The 22,419-nt window shown below is 37.6% G+C and overlaps 2 long non-coding RNA genes across 4 annotated transcripts in view; one reads left to right on the forward strand and one right to left on the reverse strand.

Moving 5' to 3' along the window:
• LOC102147431 (uncharacterized) overlaps window positions 1–22,419 on the reverse strand; it is an 87,116-nt gene that overhangs the window by 27,491 nt on the left and 37,206 nt on the right. The gene's annotated exons all lie outside the window — the stretch shown is intronic.
• LOC138925106 (uncharacterized) overlaps window positions 1–22,419 on the forward strand; it is a 128,188-nt gene that overhangs the window by 25,659 nt on the left and 80,110 nt on the right. Inside the window, exon 1 of one of the 2 annotated variants that reach the window (XR_011440814.1) lies at window positions 4,161–4,847. The exons of the other annotated variant lie outside the window; for it this stretch is intronic. This is a non-coding gene — a long non-coding RNA (uncharacterized lncRNA). Of the gene's footprint in view, window positions 1–4,160; window positions 4,848–22,419 lie in introns of those variants that run through there. 2 annotated transcript variants of the gene reach the window in all.

Raw genomic sequence — 22,419 nt, forward strand, 5'->3', positions numbered from 1 at the left:
ACTCCCCCTGAGGCCCATGAACCACTTTCTAAATCAATTCTTTGAATCCTAACCCAAGTCTTTCTTCCTCTTAGTAACCTGCTCACACACCCACCAGTCTATACACCATGTTGTTTTGTGTGTGTGTGTGCACATGAGATGATGGGGGTAGAGAATCGTGAGGAAGTGCCTGACCTTGAATAATTTCAGCTTTCTTTAGAACATGAGTTACTTGATGCCTCTTTGTTCTTAGCATGAGTTTCTGGCTGCCAATTATAAGGAAATAGGAAGAAAACAGAATTTTAGCAATTGTTGATTATTTCTAAAGGATAGGATCATTGATGCTTTTTACCTTTATTTTCAGAAATTTAAAATAATAGGCATTCAAACTAGATATAGAGCTTGGGCTCTTTTTGTAACAGTCATAGAAATTGTATGCATGGTAAAGTATGAAAACATTTTACCTCAAAGAGGAAGACAACATTTTGTGTACTTTGAGGCTGGGAGATGTCTTGTCTTTAGGGTCTTCTGAAGAAATTCTTGGGCACTGGGTCTTCTCAGTCAGTATCCAAACATCCCCAAGTGTCTGGAGTAGCCTTTCACAGACCTGAGGTGATTATCTTGAGAAGGAGACTGTGAGGGGAAAGTTCTAATGGGACTCAAGGAAGCAAAGTAATGATTTCCTGACTGAGGGCTAGAAGATACGAAAGGAAGGGTGAAGTGTCCTTAAAAAGAGCAGCAAAGCCAGCTTCTCTTCATTAGGGCAAAGGGTGTGGAGGAATCAACTGCATGGGCTGGCAGGACTAGGAATATGAAAGCAGGAGAGGGTGGGATGAGGACATTTAGAACACCTAATATTTCCCTACAAGTTACTCATCTCCTGTGGATGGATTCCATGACGTGAGGGTTACTTCCTGTCTTGTTTTTCAAGTGCCTTGTGATCCACACTGAGGAGTGCTGGAGGAAAGACACAGCAGACTGAGTGATGTAAGAGGGCTAAAAGAGGACGACATGTCAGCAACACAAACATTAGTTTCTGCATTTGACTGGCTCTGAGTGTGAAAATGTCAAGATTGAGTTCTGCCCTGAGATGCTGAGGAGGTGTGATGTTAATACTGATGACACAAATGGAGTCAGCAAGAAGCTTTGGCAGCAGGCTCTCCAACAGCTCCAGCCTTCTTCTGTGGGCCTATGATGGCTTGAGTAGCTGTTATAGAGATTTCTGAACAAAGCTTCACCCCTAATCTTGTGGTTTCCAGTTGCAGATCCAACTGTTCAAGGAGCTGGTGTGAGCTGATTCCTGAAGTTAGAATTTGTCCAGCTCTTTGGGGGAGCGTTGGGTTGTGGTGAGGAAAGCATTCAACTCTAAATTGGAATTGTCTGATTACTTTCACCGTCTCCTTCAGCACACTGTGAACTCCTTGAGGCAAGAATAACATTCACTATGTTTGTATCACCTGGCCCAAAGCAAGTGATCAATAACAGCTTAAAAAAAATGAGTAAATTCTTCTTAGAGTGGCAATACTGGTTTTCAAATTTATTATGTAGTATCTGTGGCATCTCTATTTTCCTTTTCTTCTTTGAGCACCTCTTGGGGAAGTCATTTGGTACTATCAAAATTTGGGGAAAAGAAAGTCATTTATTTTGGCCTTTTATATAATCACTTACCAGAGTCAAAAAATTGCCTTGTATTAAGAGTTTTAGTCTTCTTTGTATCGACAATATAAGGGGTGGGTCTGTTCATCAGCTTTAACTTAACCACAAGGCCAGGCAGTCCAACTTGTCAATGTTAATGTGTATTCAAAAGTCAGCTTCAGAGAATTTTCCATGGGGGAATTTGAAAGCTGTGACTTTTATCAGCCAAGAAACTATCCAGTGTTATTAGAGAGAATGAAAATAATGCCACTGTGCTGATGTCACTTTGTACACCCTTGCTGCATTTCTGGGGGTTGGAAGTTATAACACTTTCTGAAGGACAGAAAAAAAAAAGAATATTTTTCTGAGAAGGGAGCATCAATAATTGCTGATTGGGAGAACCCACTCCATCCTCCCTCTTCCTATGACTAACTTTGCAACTGAGTTTATTTGCTCCTTAATAATCTCAAATGATCTAGTCATCATTCATATTATGATCCTGTGGTTTCTCAGGAACACCAAGGCCTTGCAGTCTTAGGTAGGTTAGTCAGCAGTTTAGTAATGTCTTTGGTCTCACAGTCCTTGGCCTTGGACAGACAACGCTGATGCATTTTATTACGGAATTTGCTCCTTTAGTGATATCTGGTTACACAGTGAGACTGGGTAGAGATAAGGAAGATCTAGGAGAAGAGATGTTGAGAGTCCAAGCAGTGGATGAAATCCCGGAAGCAAAGATGTCAAGGAGAAAGTAATCTTCAGGTCTTGGAGATTTAAATGAGATAATGCTCTGTTATAATGGTCCTTCTGGGTCAAAACCAAAGAGTTGTCCTCTAGACATTTTATGATGGTCGGGAAAATGCATGCTTTTAATCCACGAGACCAACTCTTAGCCTGACAAAATTTGTGGGGATGAAATGGATTTTGGAGGTAAAACACTCTAACTATATTTTAAAGCAGAGGACACACAGGGGCAGAGAAATGACTTGTCCACTACTTAGTCCTCAAGTTATGATCAGAATCTAGTTTTCCAGTCCATTACCTCGTTTGTAGTACTTACTGATTTTCCACCTTACAAAGACAGTTCATAACACTGCATCGATTAAAATTTAAAAAAAAAAAAGCAATGTGGCATTTATTCTCTTAAAAGCCTGGAGAGGGAGGTGTGATAGGCAGGTAGGCAGGTAGTGGAGTGGTTAAACCTGCGTTTGACAGCCTGGTGTTATGCCACTTCCTAGCTATATAACCTCAGATAAATTTTAAAATCTCTTTAAGCCTAAGTTTTGTTTACTGTGAAATAAGGATAAAGAGTGTACCCATCTCAGGGTTATGAGATTTAAGTGAGATAATGCTCGCACAATGCCAAGTGCAGAGTCATTATTTTGTATGCATGGACAAGATGATGACTTAGGATGTCTTGATTTATGTGTTTGCTGACCCGTATGCAGGGAGCACTCTTTATCAGTCTCCACTGTCATGCCTACAATGGCTCCACACTTGGGTCAGTAGTTGGTGGGTGTCCTCTCTTAACAAGTTAATGATGACTGGATAACCAGTAGGAAAGGTGAGTGGTGATTTCAGATATTTAATTATGAAATGATAAACACTTGGAACTTTAGAATTGGAGTTGTTCTGAGGGGTTACGTAGCTCAATGCTCTACGAGACGGAAACATCTCCTGCATAATCCTCTAGGGTTAAAAACAAGCAAACAAATGAGCAAAAATAACCCATCTGGATGTCTTAATCCTCTTCCTTAATTCACTCCGACCTTGTTTATGTCACAGCTGGCATTTCCTGAGCACCTACTGTATCACAGGCACTGCACTGTATGCTCCATGCGTGTGTTCTCAGTTAACACTCATAATAATCTTATAAAGTTCTGCTATTTTCACCCCATTTTTAAAGATGTGTAGACTGAGAGTCAGAAAAGCTAAGCAATTTGCCTTTCGGACATACAAGAGTACTATGATTTGAAGTCTGTTTGACTTCAAATTCTAAGCTCTGAACCACTTCCCACACAAAGAATAGAGCTGGAATCCTCCCTTCCGGATCATGAATACGTTCATTTTCCTCAGCACGTTTGTTTCTGATAAATCAGAAGGATGAGATTGCACTAGGGAGACTTTAAGGAGATTTCTCACGTAATGCCTTAAATACAACACTTCTTTTTACCTGTGAGCAGATAGCCATAACTTTGGCTCATAGTTTATCCCAACTCTGCATATCATAACCAAAAACATAACTTTGCTTTTTTACTATAGATTTACATTCTTCCTACTTTTCTTCCTTGACTCTAAGGACGACGATGCCGAGGTATTTCGGCAGAAACTCAAAGGAAAAATAATCTTGTCAATTATTTTGATTTTTCTAATTCTTCAAATGTTTGACCTCCTGTAGCCCAAACATCTAGATAATTTACCAAAGCTGCGTCTATACATGTGGTAATCTAACTTTCTGAGCCACTCTAGCCAAACTGGTCAGCCCTGGCTCCACAATGTCTACAATTTTTTGACCTTCACCAATTCTACCACCGTGTGGTTGAAGCAACAGGACCCGTCTGCCTGATGTAGTCTATTTCACCTTCTGAAGAAACCTCTTTTTCTCTCCTTTGGGTGATGCTCTGTTGTTATTCCTATGGGCACAATCTGAATTTTAATACTTCCACTCAGGAGTTTGGGTGAGGCGACCATGGTGAGCAGTCCTTCTGGTCCCCTGGTTCTGCTGACTCCAACCCTTGGAATGCTGCTTCCTCCCCTTGGTGTATTCAGACATTCTATCTCCTAAACTCTGGCCTGAGATTTAAAACCTTTCCTTCACATTCCACTTCAGCCCCATTTTTTTCATGCTATGAAAATTGTTTCATTCCTTTCTACACAGCACTCTTTGCTGCCTCGCCTTCATCTGCCACAGAAACATGTCAAGATAAATCTTAACACAATCTCTTTTCTTTTCTTTGTGACTTTCTATCCTTGACATTAGGGTCAAGATGTTTTTCTTTTAAAACAACTGGCAATTCTCTGCCCTTTTGTTCTGTTTGGATCTGAGCACCCTGTCATTTCTCTGCGGTCCCCAGTTTTATTTTTGCTCTGGCATCACTGGAAATGATGGCGTCTCACTTAGTGATGTTTGCTATGAAGATCTCATGAGCCACTTTATCCTTCTCCCAGCCAACTGCGGAAGAAACTCAAATTCCTCTGACATTGCTGCATCTGGGCGGATCCTTGCAGCGGTTGAGGTAACTGACTAGATTTCAGCAATGTTTCTCTTCATGCCTTTACCAACAAAGCTTTTCCTCCATTTTACTTATCCTGGATAGGGGGGTCTCTTGGCTCTTTGCACCCAGTTTAACTTCCCTCAGTAACTGTTCATTTGCTCCTGAGTACTTACAGCCAGCTCAGCCTTTCCTAAATAGCCCTTTTGGGTCCAGCATCCTGGGCTCATCAGTGCCCCTTGGCCTGGCTGCTCTTCCTTCCCGTGAGTTCATAGCATGGAGCCATGGTGCAGTAGAAAGAGCATTAGCTGGGTCAGAAAGAGGAGACACTTGATGCTCTGCTGTAACTGTGTGACATCGGGCAAGTTATAGCGCTTCCTTCTAAACACGTGGACTGGATCAGATTATCTTTAAGGGGCCCTCCCTGCTTGGGAGACATGTTGTGAAATGCCAGGATCTCTTGAAAGCCCTGGAACGTACTGCTCAGTAGAAAGTTGGGTGAATCATTTGTAGTAGTCCATGAGAATAATTACAATCACCTTGATGTCTGACCAAGTAGGCTAATAATTTTCTACAACACTCTTGTTAACACCACCTTAAGATACACTGAGTCATTTAACCAGTTTTGTTTATTACCATCTCGAACCATTTCTTATTGTTTGGTCCATCCCTGACTAACGAAAAAGAGCTTCTTTTAAAAAGTCATTCATTCATTCACTCAGCCCCTTATTTGTTCACCAAAAGACCGTGCTAGATACATATTCTATATCCTCAAAGAATTTATACTCAGGCTAACTTAATTTTATTGGTGAAAGTCTATTTAGAAACAGGGTAAAAAATAACAATCCTTGTGTTATTTTAGAAAGCAGAAATTTAAAAAAAAAAACCTCAGAGAAGATTCTTTTGATTTGGAGTGATTCCCTCAGGCAGGCTCTAGGTTCCTGTGTAATTGATGTGACTCAATTCATTGGGATCAATATTAGGGGTTTACTTTGAAACATTGGCTCCACTAGAGTCCCAATTAATACAACTTGAGAATGTTACTTTTTGTTATTTATATGATGAGGAATTGGTCCAATAGGTGTGTACTTTTGACACTAAGGAGTATAAGATATTTACCTTTCAGGTAGACTTTTCTTAGATGTCTTCATAAGTAGAAAGGGGAATTGAGTAGAAAATTATGTGAAAATGTGCATTGATGGTAAAGCATCATTATCATCATCATCTAAGGTGCTGAGGTTTGGTAGTGGGGGAATAAAGCTGTCAAATTTGCCTGCAGAGTGCTAGATAATCAGTTACTCAGTTGCTGGGACAGAAGTCTGACCCATGCATGCATCACCTGATTTAAAGATATACTTCCCTCCTTGGATAAGGGAGAGCTACGTAGGGTGGTGACTTATATGGTATTGTAGAATTTGAGAGCCAGAAGTGATTTCCACAGGCCAGCAGCACATTTTTGGAGGATGTAACTTTGATTTTGAAGAAAATGATCCAAACAAGAGGTAGAAATGAAATAAGATAATCTGAAAGATTAAAATTAAGTATTAGGTGAAAATACTCCTTGCCTAAGTAGAAAGTAAGAAAATAACCATAAAATAATTATATTATTATTAACTGCAAAAATAAAGCAAAATTAAGCCCCTACATGGCTCTCTTTCTAGCTCCCTTCAACCCCCTTCCCCCTTACCCTATGCTTACTCGCCTCATTCTCAGGCTAAGATTTCTCCACTCCAGCCAGGCACACCCACAGCTAATTTTGCTGACTCCTGCTTCTGAGCCTGCATCCCCACCTTTTCTCAACAGCTAGAATGTTCTCCCTGTTTCTAGTTGTCTCCACACCTCACTCTTTCCTATAAAAAAACTATGCAGGATACCCCTTCAAACTATTGCTTTATTTGAATTTTTAACTATCTTTCACAGGTATTTGTCTCATCTTGCCCACTAAACTTTTAAGTTCTTGCAGAGACAGAATCATCCCCCCCCCCTTATCTTTCTTTACCACATTTAGTCCTGCCTGTCTTGTCTTTTGAGCAGTTATTGGGCGATACTTGTCACAGAGTAATCGACTTCTGAATAGAGCAGTTAAGTTTCAGCAAGACACAATCCCAGGCTATACAATGTCTTACAAAGCTTGCCTGTAGAAAGGAAAAGACATTTTGAGATGACATTTGATTCCCCCATATACTACAAATACAAAGGACTCTAAATGTCGACCAAGTTTTAGGTTACTTACAGACAAGCTTTCCACTTCAGTGATTTCAGAAACCGGGTGGATTGTTCTTTGTCTCATAAAGAATTCATTTTTAAGATGCTGATGGCCTCAGCTCTGGCTGGTGGCCAGCTTCAGGAAGTGTGGTTCACAAGCCATCAAGGACTGTGCATACTCCACATTCCTTGGGTAATGCAATTCTGGACCCAAATCGATTCCAGAAGTCTGATCTTCCAAGAGGGGCCAATGCTCTGAGCTCGTTGAACAGTCCCCTCCAGCCTCTGCCCCTGCCCACCACCCCAATCAGCCTGGAAGGGTTAACAGCCAATCAAGGAGCTAAGCGAGCAGTTTGGTGAGACCAAAGTTGCAGGGATCTGAACAAGTTGATGAGCTTGGCAGCTTGTGTTTGAAGAATTTGTTTCATGTTTTGGATAAAGTCTGGGAATTTATCCTTCAAAATTCCTTAGATTTAGTAACATGACAATGCACTGTATTAATGCAAGGAGTTTTCTTTTTCTTTTCTTTTCTTTCTTTCTTTCTTTTTTTTTTTTTAAGGTTAAAAGCCGCCTTCCTTTTTAAGTATGAGTAATCCATCCAAATCCTGCCTAAGGGAACAAAAGGGGTGCCGGTAATTTTCCCTTTCACAAAATGCAGAGACTTCCTCTCTGTCCTCTCCAAGTACTATTCTATGAACTGAAGGGAAATTACACTCCTCACCATTGAAAAAGAGATTATGCAAAACCAGAAGGTAAAGCCAATCACCATAATACAAATACAAATACCAGCTTAATTCCTCACAGTGGAAAGCCCTGTGCCTTTTCTTTCCAGATGTGAGTGTATATCCACATCTACCTTTTTAAAAAAAAAAAAAAAATTCTATTATCTGGTGTTTTTAAGACCTCAAGCAGAATAGAATCCACAGTAGGAACATCATGAACTCCAGCTCATGCTCCAGAACTTACTAAACTTTCCTCTTTCCCTTAAATTTGGAGCATCTCTATTAAATCACCTCGCTGGGGGCACCAAAACCCAAGAAATTTTTGGTAGAAATTAACCAAATAGAAAAGGATGAGAGGCAGAGGCTGAGAAGAACACCCCAAACAGAAGAAATAGTTAGATAGCATTGAGTTTGGGAAATTATAAGCAGCTCACCGTGATTGGATATCTCACATATTACCACTCACAAAATGCTTTCTATGTGCCAAGCACTCAGCAAAGTGTGTTGTGTACATTATCTCTTTTTACCTTATAGACTCTGTGGAGAAAGTTTATCTCTAGTTTATAAATATGGAAGCTGAAATTGAGAGTGGTTAAATCATTTGCTCAAGGCCAGACCTTTAGTAAGGAACAGGTATGGTATTCAAATCCAGGTATCTGCTTTCAACACTACTGAGGGTAAGAAAACTGTAGGATAGTGGATTCTACCTGTGGAGTTCTGTAGGAGTCAGATGCCAGAGAAAAGAATGTGGAGTTTATCCTGTAGGCAATATGTGATGAGAAGAGAGTAAAGGTCTTTGGGAGGAGGGTATGATTAGATTAGTGTTTTAGAAAGATTACCTTTTTGGCCATGAGGAGGATAAACGAGAAAGGAGTGATTCCATATTTTTATTTAGTACTCATCATCCTACTTTATATTAAAGTAAATGATTTTTGCACTTACTTTTCTGGTGGATAGGGGCTATGTTTAATTCTTTCTCTCTCATAGCGTATGCTAGTGAGTTAACTCATAAATTAATAATGCAGTTTTAACTTATAAGGTTTCTATGTATGACAAGGAGACCAAATAGCCACTTACCTGATTCCATTTGCTGACCCCTAAAAAATGTCATCAATATAAATGAAAAGTGGGCACAAACTTTGGGCAGAAGTCTTATGAAGTATGAAAATACAGTTAATATTAAGAGAAAGATTGCTAACGTGAAAAAAGCCCTAGCTTTTAGGAGACTTTGATTTGAATCCCAGCTCTGTCGCTTGTTACATGTGCTTAAGCAAATCTCTTCACCTTTTGAGCGAGAATTCTCTCATATCTATAATGAGAGTAATCTTTGAGAAGGACACTATGATTGAGAGAGAACACAACGGGGATTCTGGGTACTAGTAATATTTAATTTCTTGATCTTGACAATGGTAATATGGGTACATTCACTCTATGAAAAGTCATCAATTACACATTTACGTGTATATTTTTCAGCATTAGTTTTATATTTCAATAAGAAAGTTTATTAGGGAAAATAAAAAGAGGGAAGTTGAATCTAATCTCATTTACTGTTTTTCCATTTTGGATGTTTGGTGGTCATAATTATTGATCCTTGAGAGAAATAAAAGTATAGACATTGTCATATCAAAACGCTAATATCGTGAGAAACTAGTCCATGAACTCTCTGGAGCAGCTATTTAAAGAATAAAAAATAAACTGGAGTAGAGGGACTGCTGGTTAAACATGGCGGAATGAACCAAGTCTTCAGCACCACTTCTCAAACCTCACTAAGAGGGAAGTACCAGAATACAAAATGCACCAACTGACTATGACAAAGAAAATGGGAAATTTACTTTTAGTGTTTATTTTTATTATTTTTACTTTTTACTTGAAATAGTTTAAGATTTATGAGAAGTTGCAAAAATAGTAGAGAAATTTCCTGTATACCCTTCACCCAGCTTTCCCCAATGAGAACATCTTACTTACATAACCACAGTGCATATAAAACCCAGAAAATTGACATTAAGACAGTATTATTACTCAAGTACAGATCTTATTTGGATTTCACCAGTTTTTACATGCACCCTCTCTCTCTCTCTCTTTTTTGGTGTATGGTCCTATGAAATTTTGTCATATGTCTAGAATTGATGAACAATCGCTACATTCAGGATACAAAACTATTCCATCAACACAAAGAAATTCTGTCATGTTACCCCTTAATGGCCACACATTTTCCCCAACCATTTTTGGCAATCACTGATCTGTTCTCTTGCACTATAATTTTGTCATTTTGAGAATATTATATAAGTGGAATAGTATAATATATAAATGTTTGATATTGGCTTTTTCTTCCAATCAGCATAATACTTTTGAGTTCCATCCACCTTGTTGTATGTATCAGTAGTTTGTTCCTTTTTGCTGAGTAGTATTCCATGATATGAATGTAGCAGTTTCTTTATCCATTCACCTGTTCAAGTAAATTTGGGTTGTTTCCAGTTTGGGGCTATTATGAATAAAACTGCGAGAAACATTTGGATACAGGTTTCTGTGTGAACACAATTTTTCATTTCTTTAGGATGAATACCCAGAGTATGACTGCTGGGTCATATGGTCAGTGTATGTTTAAGGCACTGCCAAATTTTCTAGTAGCCTTACCAGAAATGTATGAGAGATACAGTTGTTCTACCAGGACTTTAGTATCATCAATGTTTTTATTATCAGTATTATCAGTGTTTTTTATTTTAACCATTCCAGCAGATGTGTGTGATGTTTTATTGGAGCTTTAATTTTCATTTTCCTAATGGCTAATGATGTTGAACATCTCTTTATCTATGTAATTGCCTCCATGTGTCTTCTTTGATGAAGTGTCTGTTCAAATTTTTTACCCATTTTCTAGTTGGATTGTTTGTTTTCTTACTGTTGAGTTTAGAAAGTTCTTTATATATCCTAGATACCTTTGTTGGATATATAATTTGCAAATATTTTCTCCCTGTCTGTGACTTGTCTTTTCATTCTCTTATCCAAGTCTTTCACAGAGCAATCATTTTTAATTTTGATGAAGTCCAATTTATTGACTTTTTTCTTTTATGGATCATGGCTTTGGCATCATGTCTGAGAACTCTTTGCCTAACCCTTAGTTACAAAGATTTTCTCTAATGTTTTCTTCTAAGAGTTTTATAGTTTATGTGTTACATGTAGATATATGATCCAGTTTGAGTGAATTTTTACATAAAGTGTGAAGTTTAGTTTGAGGTTCATTGTTTTGCCTATGAATGTTTAATTATTCCAACAGCATTTGTTGAAAAAACTATTCTTCCTCTATTGAAATGCTTTTGCATTTTGTCAAAAATTAGTTGGCCATATATGTGTAGGTCTATTTTGGACTCTTTATTTTGCTCCATTAATCTATGTGACTGTCCCTTCACCAATATCACATTGTTTCCATTATTGTAACTATATAAGTCAAAATCAGGACATATTATTTCTCTACCTTTGCTCTTCTCTTTTTGTATTTTGAGGTCACCCTTGTTTATAACATTATGTAAATTTCAGGTGTACGTCATTGTATTTTGGCTTCTGTATAGACTGCATCATGTTCACCCCAAAAGTCTAGTTTCCACCCATCACCATACATATGCTTCCCTTTACCCCTTTTCCCTACTCCTATCCCCTTTCCCTCTGGTAACCACCAATCTGTTATCCAAATTTTTTTTTAATCTTCCACATATGAGTGAAATCATGTGGTATTTATCTTTCTTTGTCTGACTTACTTTGCTTAGCATAACACCTTCAAGCTCCCTCTATGTTGTCACAAATGACACAATCTTATAATTTTTTATGGTTGAATAGTATTCCATTGTATATATATTCCATATCTTCTTTAGCCATTCATCTGTTGGTGGGCACTTAGGTTGCCTCCAAGTCTTGGCTATTGTGAATAATGCTGCAATGAACATAGGGGGTGCATGTATCTTTTCAAATTAATGTTTTCATGTTCTTTGGTTAAATACCCAGAAGTAGAATAGCTGGATCATATGGTGTTTTTATTTTTAATTTTTTGAGAAATCTCCATAATGTTTGCACCAGTTTGCATTCCCATCAGCAGTGCAGAAGAGCTCTTTTTTCTCCACATACTCTCCACCACTTGTTATTTCTTGTCTTTTTAATAATAGCTATTCTGACGGGTGTGAAGTGATATCTCCTTGTAATTTTGATTGTCATTTTCCTAATAGTTAGTGATGTTGAACATCTTTTCATGTGCCTTTTGGCCACCTGCACATTTTCTTAGGAAAAATGTCTGTTCATATCCTCTGCCCATTTTTTGATTGGGTTATTTGTTTTTTGTTGTTGAGTTGTATGAGTTCTTTATATCTTTTGGATATTAACCCCTTACCGGATGTATGATTTGCAAATGAATTCTCCCAGTTGGTGGGCTTTTTCATTTTGTTGATGGCTGCCTTTGCTATGCAGAAGCTCTTCAGTTTGTTGTAGTCCCATTTGTTCATTGTTTTTTTCTCTCTTGCCTGAGGAGACATGCTATTCAAAAAGATACTACTAAGATTGATGTGAAAGAGCACACTGCCTGCTTATGTTTTCTTCTAGGAGTTCTGCAGTTTCAGTCTTACGTTCAAGTCTTTAATCAATTTGGAGTTAATTCTTGTGCATGGTGTAAGATAACTGTCTACTTTCATTCATTTTTAGGTGGCTGGACAGTTTTCCCAACACAATTTATTGAAGAGACTTTCCTTTCTCCATTGTATGTTCTTGGCTCCCTTGTTGAAAATTAGCTGTACATAGATGTGAGGTTTTATTTCTGGGCTCTCAATTCTGTTCCATTGATTTCTGTGTTTATTTTTCTGCTGTGTCATGCTGTTTTGATTACTATACTTTGTGATATATTTTGAATCCAGGGAGTGTGTTACCTCCAGGTTTGTTCTTTTTGCTTAGTATTGCTTTGGCTAATAGGGGTCTTTGATTGTTCCATATAAATTTTAGGATTCTTTGTTCTATTTCCATGAAAAATGTCATTAGGATTCTGATTGGAATTGCATTGAATCTGTAGATTGCTTTAAGTAATATAGACATTTTAACTATGTTTATTCTTCCAATCCATGAGCCTGGAATATCTTTCCATTTCTTTATGTCTTCTTCGATTTCTTTCAATAATGCCTTGTAGTTTTCAGTGTATAGGTCTTTCACCTCCTTGGTTAAATTTTATCTTTTTTATTGAGGTTGTAAATGGGATTGTATTCTTGATTTCTCTTTTTTATTTTTATTTATTTTTATTGAGTTCATAATAGTTTACATCAACGTGAGATTTCAGTTGTACGTTATTTCTTGACTGCTACCACATAAGTGCTCCCTTTCACCCCCTGTTCCTCCCCCCCCCCCCACCCCATGGTAACCACTGAACTGTTTTCTTTGTCCAAGTACTTGTTTATATTCCACATATGAGTGAAATCATCCAGTGTTTTTTTTTCTCAGACTGGCTTATTTCGCTTAGCATAATACCCTCTAGGTCCTTCCATGTTATTGCAAATGAGATGAATTTGTCTTTTTTTCTGGCTAAGTAATATTCCATTGTATATATATGCTACACCTTTTTTATCCGATCATCAGTCAATGGGCACTTGGGTTGCTTCCATGTCCTGGCTGTTGTGAATAGTGCTGCAATAAACATAGAGATGCATATATTACTTTGGATTGTTGATTTCGAATTGCTTGGGTAGATACCCAGTAGTGGGATAGCTGGGTCATATGGTAGTTCTATTTTCAGTTTTTTGAGGAATCTCTATACTGTTTTCCATAGTGGCTACACCAGTTTGCATTGCCACCAGCAGTGTATGAGGGTTCCCTTCTCTTCACCCTGTCTCCAACAATTGTTATTTTTAGTCTTAGCGATTATAGCCATTTTAACAGGCATAAGGTGGTATCTTAGTGTAGTTTTGATTGGCATTTCCCTGATGATTAGTGATGTTGAACATCTTTTCATGTGTTTATTGGCCATCTGTATATCTTCTTTGGAAAAATGTCTGTTCATCTCCTCTGCTGGCTTTTTGATTGGGTTGTTTGCTTTCTTATTGTTCAGCTGTGTGAGTTCCTTATATATTATGGATATTAACGCCTTTTCAGATATATGATTTGCAAATATTTTCTCCCAATTGGTGGGTTGTCTCTTTGTTTTGATCCTAGTTTCTCTTGCATTGCAGAAGCTCTTAAGTCTGATGAATTCCCACTTGTTTATTTTTTCTTTTGTTTCCCTTGTCTGAGAGGACATGGTATTTGAAAAGATCCTTTTTAGTTCGATGTCAAAGAGTGTACTACCAATATTATCTTCCAGGAGTTTTATAGTTTCAGGACATATCTTCAAGTCTTTGATCCATTTTGAGTTTATTTTTGTGTATGGTGTGAGATAGTGGTCTACCTTCATTCTTTTGCATGTGGGCTGTCCAGTTTTCCCAACACCATTTATTGAAGAGACTATCTTTTCTTCATTGTATGTTCTTGGCACCTTTGTTGAAGATTAGCTGTCCATAGATATGTGGTTTTATTTCTGGGCTTTCAGTTCTGTTCCATTGATCGGTTTTTGTACCAGTATCATGCTGTGTTGGTCACTATGGCTTTGTAGTACATTTTGAAGTCAGGGATTGTGATGCCTCCAGCTTTGTTCTTTTTTCTCAGGATTGCCTTAGGAATTCGGGGTCTTTGATTGCCCCATGTGAATTTTAGTATTCTTGGCTCTACTTCTGTGAAGAATGTCATTGGGATTCTGATAAGGATTGCATTGAATCAGTAGATTGCTTTGGGTAGTATGGACATTTTAACTATATTTATTCTTCCGATCCATGAGCAAGGAATCTCCTTCTATCTCTTTAAGTCATTATCAGTTTCTCTCAGTAATGTCTTATAGTTTTCATTATATAAGTCCTTCACCTCCTTGGTTAAATTTATTCCTAGGTACTTTATTCTTTTAGTTGCTATTGCAAATGGAGTTATATTCTTGAGTTCTCTTTTTGTAAGTTCATTATTGGAGTATAGAAAAGCAACTGACTTTTGTAAGTTGATTCTGTACCCTGCAACTTTACTGTAGTTGTTAATTATTTCTATTAGTTTTCCAACTGATTTTTTGAGGTTTTCTATATATAAGATCATGTCATCTGCAAACAGCAAGAGTTTCACTTCTTCACTCCCTATTTGGATTCCTTTTATTCCCTTCTCTTGCCTAATTGCTCTGGCCAAAACCTCCAGTACTATGTTGAATAAGAGTGGTGATAGTGGGCATCCTTGTCTTGTTCCTGTTCTCAGGGGGATGGTGCTCAGTTTTTGCCCATTGGGTATGATGTTAGCTGTGGGTTTGTCATATATGGCCTTTATTATGTTGAGGTAATTTCCTTCTATCCCCATTTTGTTAAGAGATTTTTATCATAAATGGCTGTTGGATCTTGTCAAATGCTTTCTCTGCATCTATTGAGATGATCATGTGGTTTTTATTCCTCAATTTGTTGATGTGGTGTATCACGTTGATGGATTTGTGGATGTTGAACCATCCCTGTGTCCATGGTATGAATCCCACTAGATCGTGATGTATGATCCTTTTGATGTATTGCTGAATTCGGGTTGCCAATTTTGTTGAGAATTTTTGCATCCATGTTCATCAGTGATATTGGCCTGTAGTTCTCCTTTTTTGTGCTGTCCCGTGTCAGGCTTTGGTTTCAGAGTGATATTGGCCTTGTGGAATGTGTTAGGAAGTGTTCCATCATCCCTAATTTCTTGGAATAGCTTGAAAAGGATAGGTATTAAATCCTCTCTGAAAGTTTGGTAAAATTCCCCAGGAAAGCCATCTGGTCCTGAGATTTTATTCTTATGGATGCTTTTGATTACAGTAATCAAATGGTCTCAATCTCTTTGGAAAGATGAGTTCAATCTCTTGACTGAAAAGAGATTGAAAGATGGTTCAGTCTCTTTCCTTGTGATTGGTCTATTCAGATTGTCTGTTTCTTCTTGATTCAGCTTTGGGAGGTTGTAAGAGTCTAAGAATTTATCCATTTCCTCTAGGTTATCCATTTTGTTGGCATATAGTTTTTCGTAGTATTCTCTTATAATCTGTTGTATTTCTCTGGAGTCTGTTGTTATTTCTCCTCTTTCATTTCTGATTTTGTTTATTTGAGCTTTCTTTCTTTTTTTCTTTGCAAGTCTGGCTAGGGGTCTGTCAACTTTATTTATCTCCTCAAAGAACCAGCTCTTTGTTTCATTGATCCTTTCTACTGCCTTTTTTGTTTCAATAGCATTTATTTCTGCTCTGATTTTTGTTATTTCTCTCCTTCTGCTAACTTTGGGCTTTGTTTGTTCTTCTTTTTCTAATTCAGTTAGATGTAATTTGAGATTGCTTATTTGGGATTTTTCTTGTTTGTTAAGGTGTGCCTGTATTACGATGAATTTCCTTCTTAATACTGCTTTTGCTGAATCCCATATGAGTTGGTATGGTATGTTATCATTTTCATTTGTCTCTGGATATTTTTGGTTTCTCCTTTAACTTCTTCAATGATCCATTGCTTGTTCAATAGCATATTGTTTAGTCTCCACATCTTTATCCCTTTCTCAGCTTTTGTCTTGTAATTAATTTCTAGCTTTACAGCATTATGATTGAAGAAGATGCTTGTTATTATTTCAATTTTTTAAAATTTATAGAGGCTTGCCTTGTTTCGCAACATATGGTCTATCCTTGAGAATGTTCCATACACGCTTGAGAAGAATGTGTATTCTCTGGTTTTTGGATGGAGCGTTTTATATATGTCTATTAAGTCCAACTGGTTTAGCTTTTTATTTAATTCCACTGTTTCCTTGTTGATTTTCTGTCTGGACGATCTGTCCAATGAAGTGAGTGGGGTGTTGAGGTCTCCTAATATTATTGTGTTATTTTTAATATCTTCTTTTAGGTTTGTTAATAGTTGCTTTATGAACTTTGGTGCTCCTGTGTTGGGTACCTAGATATTTATAAGGATTATTTCTTCTTGATGGCGTGTCCCTTTGATCATTATATACTGCCCCTCTTTGTCTCTCTTTACCTGCCTTATCTTGAAGTCTACTTTGTCTGATACAAATATTGCAACACCTGCTTTCTTTTGTTTGACATTATCTTGGTGTATCCTCTTCCACCCCTTGATGCTGAGCCTGTGTTTGTCATTGGAGCTGAGATGTGTTTCCCGGAGGCAGCAAATTGTTGGATTGTGTTCTTTAATCCATCTTGTCACTTTGTGTCTTTTCATTGGAGAGTTCAATCCATTTACAGTAAGGGTGATTATTGGTGGATGAGGCTTAATGCTGTCACTATATCACTCATTTTCTGGTTTTCCAGCATTTCCTTTGTTTCTCGTCCTGTGTGTTTTGGTCTACCCATTGAATTATGTAGTTTTTTATGATATGTTTCTTTGTTGTTTTTTATTTATTTATTTGTTGTGTCTCTGTTCTGCTTTTTAGTTTAGTGGCTACCCTGAAGTTTGTATTCAGAATCTCATGTATAAGATAGTCTATTTTCTGATGGCCTCATTTCCTTAGTCTACACTGATTCAGTCCCTCCTCCTCCCCTCCTAAGTTATTTTTCTCATATCTTATTCCAACTTGGGTTGTGAGTTTGTGGTTAAAGTGTCATGATTGTCATTGTTTTTGGTGTTTTCCTTCCCTTTAGCCTAATGCTATAGTTGAATATTTGCTATCCTATTCTGATTCTGTCTACTTATTTATCTCTTTACTCTATGTTTTGTAACTCCTTTCTTCCTTTTTTCTTTTTTTCAGGTATGAGGGCCTTCTTGAGGATTTCTTGTAGGAGAGGTCTCATGGCTATGAAGTCCCTTAGCTTTTGTTTGTCTGGGAAAGATTTAATTTCTTCCTCATATCTGAATGATATTTTTGCTGGATAGAGTATTCTTGTCTGAAGATTTTTATCTTTTAAAGTTTTGAATATGTCCTTCCATTCTCTCCTGGCTTGTAAAGTTTCTGCAGGGAGATCTGCTGAAAGTCTGATAGGGGTTCCTTTGTAGGTTATTTTCTTCTGCCTTGCCGCCCTGAGTATTCTTTCTTTGCCCTTCATTTTTGCCAGTTTTACTACTATATGCCTTGCAGTAGGTCTTTTTACATTGACAAATCTAGGAGATCTGGAAGCTTCCTCCACACATATTTCCCCTCTCATTTCCTAGATTTGGGAAGTTCTCTGCTATTAGTTCTTTGAACACACTTTCTGCTCCATTCTCCTTCTCTTCATCTTCTTGAATACCTATAATTCTTATGTTGCATGTCCTCATTGAGCAGGATACTTCTCAGAGACTTTCTTCATTTCTTTTTAGTCTTAGTTCTCTCTCCTCCTCTGTCTGGAGCGTTTCAACATGTCTATCTTCGCTCATGCTGATTCGCTCCTCTATGATGTCCACACAAGCTTTCAGGAAATCTGTATTTTGTTTTATCTCTTCCATTGTGTCTTTCATCTCTAATATTTCTGATTGATTCTTCTTTATAGTTTCAATGTCTTTTGTGAAGTAGTTCCTGAACTCGTTGAATTGTTTCTCTATATTCTCTTTTACCTCGTTGAGTTTTTTCATAATAGCTATTTTGAATTCATTGTCATTTAGTTTACATATTTCTGTGTCCTCAGGACTGAGCTCTGGGTGCTTGTCATTTTCTCTCTGGTCTGGAGATTTGATATAGTGCCTGATGTTGGAAAGTTGGGTCTTTCTCATTCTGATATTATTCGCTTGCAGTTACAGCCTATCACCACTGGGTGGGGGTCAAGAGCTGCATATTCTGAGCCCTCCGCCTTCAGCTGAGATGGTGCGATGTGGTTTGGGGGCAGGGTGCTTTCTCCTCCGTGCAGTCCAGGGTTTCTCAATAAGCTCTCAGTATCTGGTCTCCTGGGCTTGATGAGGTCACCCCACATGAAAGCTTTTGCACCCTTAGAGGGCTTCCCTCTAGGCTGCATCAGCCCTAGGGAGTCCTGGGTGATCCCGCGGATGCACAACTCCTCCCCCACTCCTTCCCTCATGGAACCTTCTGTGGCAGTGACTGCAGTCTTTAGGGGAGGGAGCAAAGATCTCTCTTACCCCATTCTAGCTCCTCCAAGGGGGACTCCAGCCTCTCCATCCTCTGCCATGTGGCTGCATGTCTCTCTGAGGTTTTTGTGCTGTTGGGGTATTTTCTCTTGGAATATGGTTGCTCCTTTTTGTTGTATGTTGGAGGGGAGAGAGTCCCGGGCAAGTTCACTCTACCGTTATGCTGACATCACCCCCGTTGATTTCTCTTTCTGCTATTTTGTCATTAGTGTATAGAAATGCAACTGATTTTTGTATGTTGATTTTGTACTCTGCAACTTACTGTATTTGTTAATTATTTCTAATAGTATTTTTGGTGGATGCTTTGGGGTTTTCTATATATAGAATCATATCATCCACAAATAGTGACAGTTTTACTTCTTTCTTTCCAGTTTGGATCTCTTTTATTTTTCTTGCCTAATTGCTCTGGTTAGGACGTCCAATACTATGTCAAAAAAAGGTGGTAAGAGTGGAAATCCTTGTCTTGTTCCTGTTCTTAGAGGGGTAGCTTTCAGTTTTTCACTGTTGCATATGTTGGCTGTGGGATTGTCATATATGGCCTTTGTTATGTTGAGACACTTTCTTTCTATGCCAATTTTATTGAGAGTTTTGATCATAAACGGATGCTGAATTTTGTCCAATGCCTTCTCTCTGTCTGAGATGATCATGTGATTTTTATTTTTCATTTTGTTAATGTGGTGTATCACATTGGTTGATTTGCAGATGTTGAACCATGCCTGCATCCCTGCATAATCCAAGTTGATTGTGTTGTTCAGTCCTTTTAATGTATTGTTGTATTTGATTTGCTCATATTTTGTTAGAGGATTTTTGCATCTGTGTTCATTAGTGATATTGACCTGTAATTTTCCTTTTTGGTATTGTCTTTGTCCTGTTTTGGTATCAGGGCAATGTTGGCCTCATAAAGTGTGTTATGAAGTATCTGTCCTCTTCAGTTTTTTGGAATCATTTGAGAAGGAAAGGTGTTAAATCTTCCATCAATGTTTGGTAGAATTCACCAGAGAAGCCATCCTTCCTGGCCTTTTGGGTTTGGGAGGTTTTATTACTGTTTCAATTTGTTTACTTGTTTTTGGTCTTTTCAGATTCTCTATTTCTTCTTGATTCAGTTTTAGGATGTTGTATGATTCTAAGAATTTATCCATTTCTTCTAGGTTATCCAATTTGTTGGCATATAGCTTTTCACAGTATTCTCTTATAATCCTTTGTATTTCTGTGGTATCTGTTGTAATTTCTCCTCTTTCATATCTGATGTCATTTATTTGAGGCTTCTCTCTTTTTTTCACAGTGAATCTCACTAAGGGTTTGTCAATTTTGTTTATCTTTTCTAAGAACCAGCTTTTAGTTTCATTGAGTCTTTCTATTGTCTTTTTAGTCTGTATTTTATTTATTTTTGCTCTGATTTTTATGATTTTCTTCCTTCTATTGACTTTGGACTTTGTTCTTCTTTTTCTAGTTCTTTTAGGTATAGTCTTAGATTTTGTAGTTCAGATTTTTCTTGTTTCTTAAAGTAGGCCTGTTTTGCTATCTACTTTCCTCTTAGTATGGCCTTTGCTGCATCCCATAACTTTTGGTATGTTGTGTTTTCATTTTTATTTGTATCCAGGTATTTTTTTTTGATTTCTCCTTTGATTTCTTTATTGAGCCAATAGTTGTTCAGAAGCATATTGTTTAGTCTCTACGTATTTGTGAATTTTTCAGCTTTCTTCTTGCATTTCATTTCTAGTTTCATACTATGTGGTCAGAAGAGATGCTTGAGGGACTGTCCCCATGGCTGAGTGGTTAAGTTCATGCGCTCTGCTGTGGCGACCTGGGGTTTTGCTGGTTTGGATCTGGGGCGTGGACATGACACTGCTCATTAGGCCATGTTGAGATGGCATCCCACATACCACAACTAGAAAGACCCAAAACTAAAAATATACAACTATCTGCTTGGGGGATTTGTGGAGAAAAAGCAGAAAAATAAAAAGAAGATTGGCAATAGTTGTTAGCTCAGGTGCCAACCTTTAAAAAACAAAAAAAAAGAAGAGATGCTTGATATGATTTCCATCTCCTTAAATTTTTGAGGATTTTTTTCTTTCCCAACATATGGCTTATCTTTGAAAGCCTTCTATGTACACTTAAGAAGAATGTGTATTCTGCTGTTTTTGGATGGAATGTCCTATATATCTATTAAGTCCATCTGGTCTAGTGTTTCATTTAAGGCCACTGTTTCCTTGTTGACTTTCTGTCTGGATGATCTATCCATTGATGTAAGTGGGATGTTAAAGTCCCCTACTATTATTGCATGGCTGTCATTTTCTCCCTTTAGGGCTGTTAATATTTCTTTATATAATTTGTTGCTTCTATCTTAGCTGCATATATATTAATAAGTTTTATGTCTTCTTGGTGGAATGTCTCTTTTATCATCATATAATGTCCATCTTTGTCTCTTGTTATCTTTTTTGCTTGAAATCTATTTTGTCTGATGTAAGTATGGCTATACCTGCTTTCTTTTGGTTGCCATTTGTTTGGAGTATCATCTTCCATCCCTTCACTCTGAGCCTATGTTTGTCTTTAGAGCTGAGATAGCTTTCCTGGTGCCAGCATGTTGTTGGGTCTTGTTTTTTAATCCATATAACTACTCTGTGTCTTTTGATTGGAGAATTCAACCCACTTACAGTGATTTATTTAGAGTGATTATTGGTATATGAGAGCTTAATACTGCCATTTTATCTTTTGTTTTCTGGTTGTTCTATATTTCTGTTGTTTCTTTGCCCTTATATTTTTGTCTGCCATTTCAATTTGGTGGTTTTCTGTGATTTTTTTCCTTATTCTCCCCAAAGCCCCCCAGTACACAGTTGTACATCTTAGTTGTAGGTCCTTCTAGTTGTGGCATGTGGGATGCCACTGAAGCATAACTTCATAAGTGGTGCTAGGTCAGCACCAGGACCTGAACTGGCAAAACCCTGGTCTGCCAAAGCAGAGCATGTGAACTTAACCACTCAGGCACGGGGCCAGCCCCTGTGATGTTTTTCTCAGTATCCTATTGAATTTTGATTTGTCTCTGCTCTGATTTTTTTGTTTTGTGGTTACCATGAGGTTTGTATGAAAGATTTCATAGATGAGGTAGTCCTTTCTCTACTGTTAGCTTTTTATCTCCATACAGGTTCCTTTTCCTCTCCCCTCTCTATGTTTTTGTTGTCACAAATTATCCTTTTTGTGTTGTGAATTTGTTACCAAATTGAAGTGGTTATAGTTACTTTTGATGCTTTCTTTTCCTTTATCCTTTATGTTATAATTGTTTACTAACCTACTCTGATATAGAATTGTAGTTTTCTGATTTTGTCTGTCTATTCATCATCTTCCTCAAAGCTCTGTAAACCTTTGCCTTTTTGTTTCAGGTAGGAGGACTCCTTTCAATGTTTCTTGTAAGGCAGGTCTTGTGGCAATGAATTCCCTCAGCTTTTGTTTGTTTGGGAAAGTCTTTATTTCTCCTTCATATCTGAAGGATAAATTTGCTGGATAGAGTATTCTTGGCTGATAGTTTTTGTCTTTCAATATTTTGAATATATCATCCACTCTCTCTTAGCCTGTGATGTTTCTGCTAAGAAATCT

The sequence above is a fragment of the Equus caballus genome, chromosome 7 (genome assembly GCF_041296265.1).
Source record: "Equus caballus isolate H_3958 breed thoroughbred chromosome 7, TB-T2T, whole genome shotgun sequence".
In the NCBI taxonomy this organism is placed as follows: Eukaryota; Metazoa; Chordata; class Mammalia; order Perissodactyla; family Equidae; genus Equus; species Equus caballus.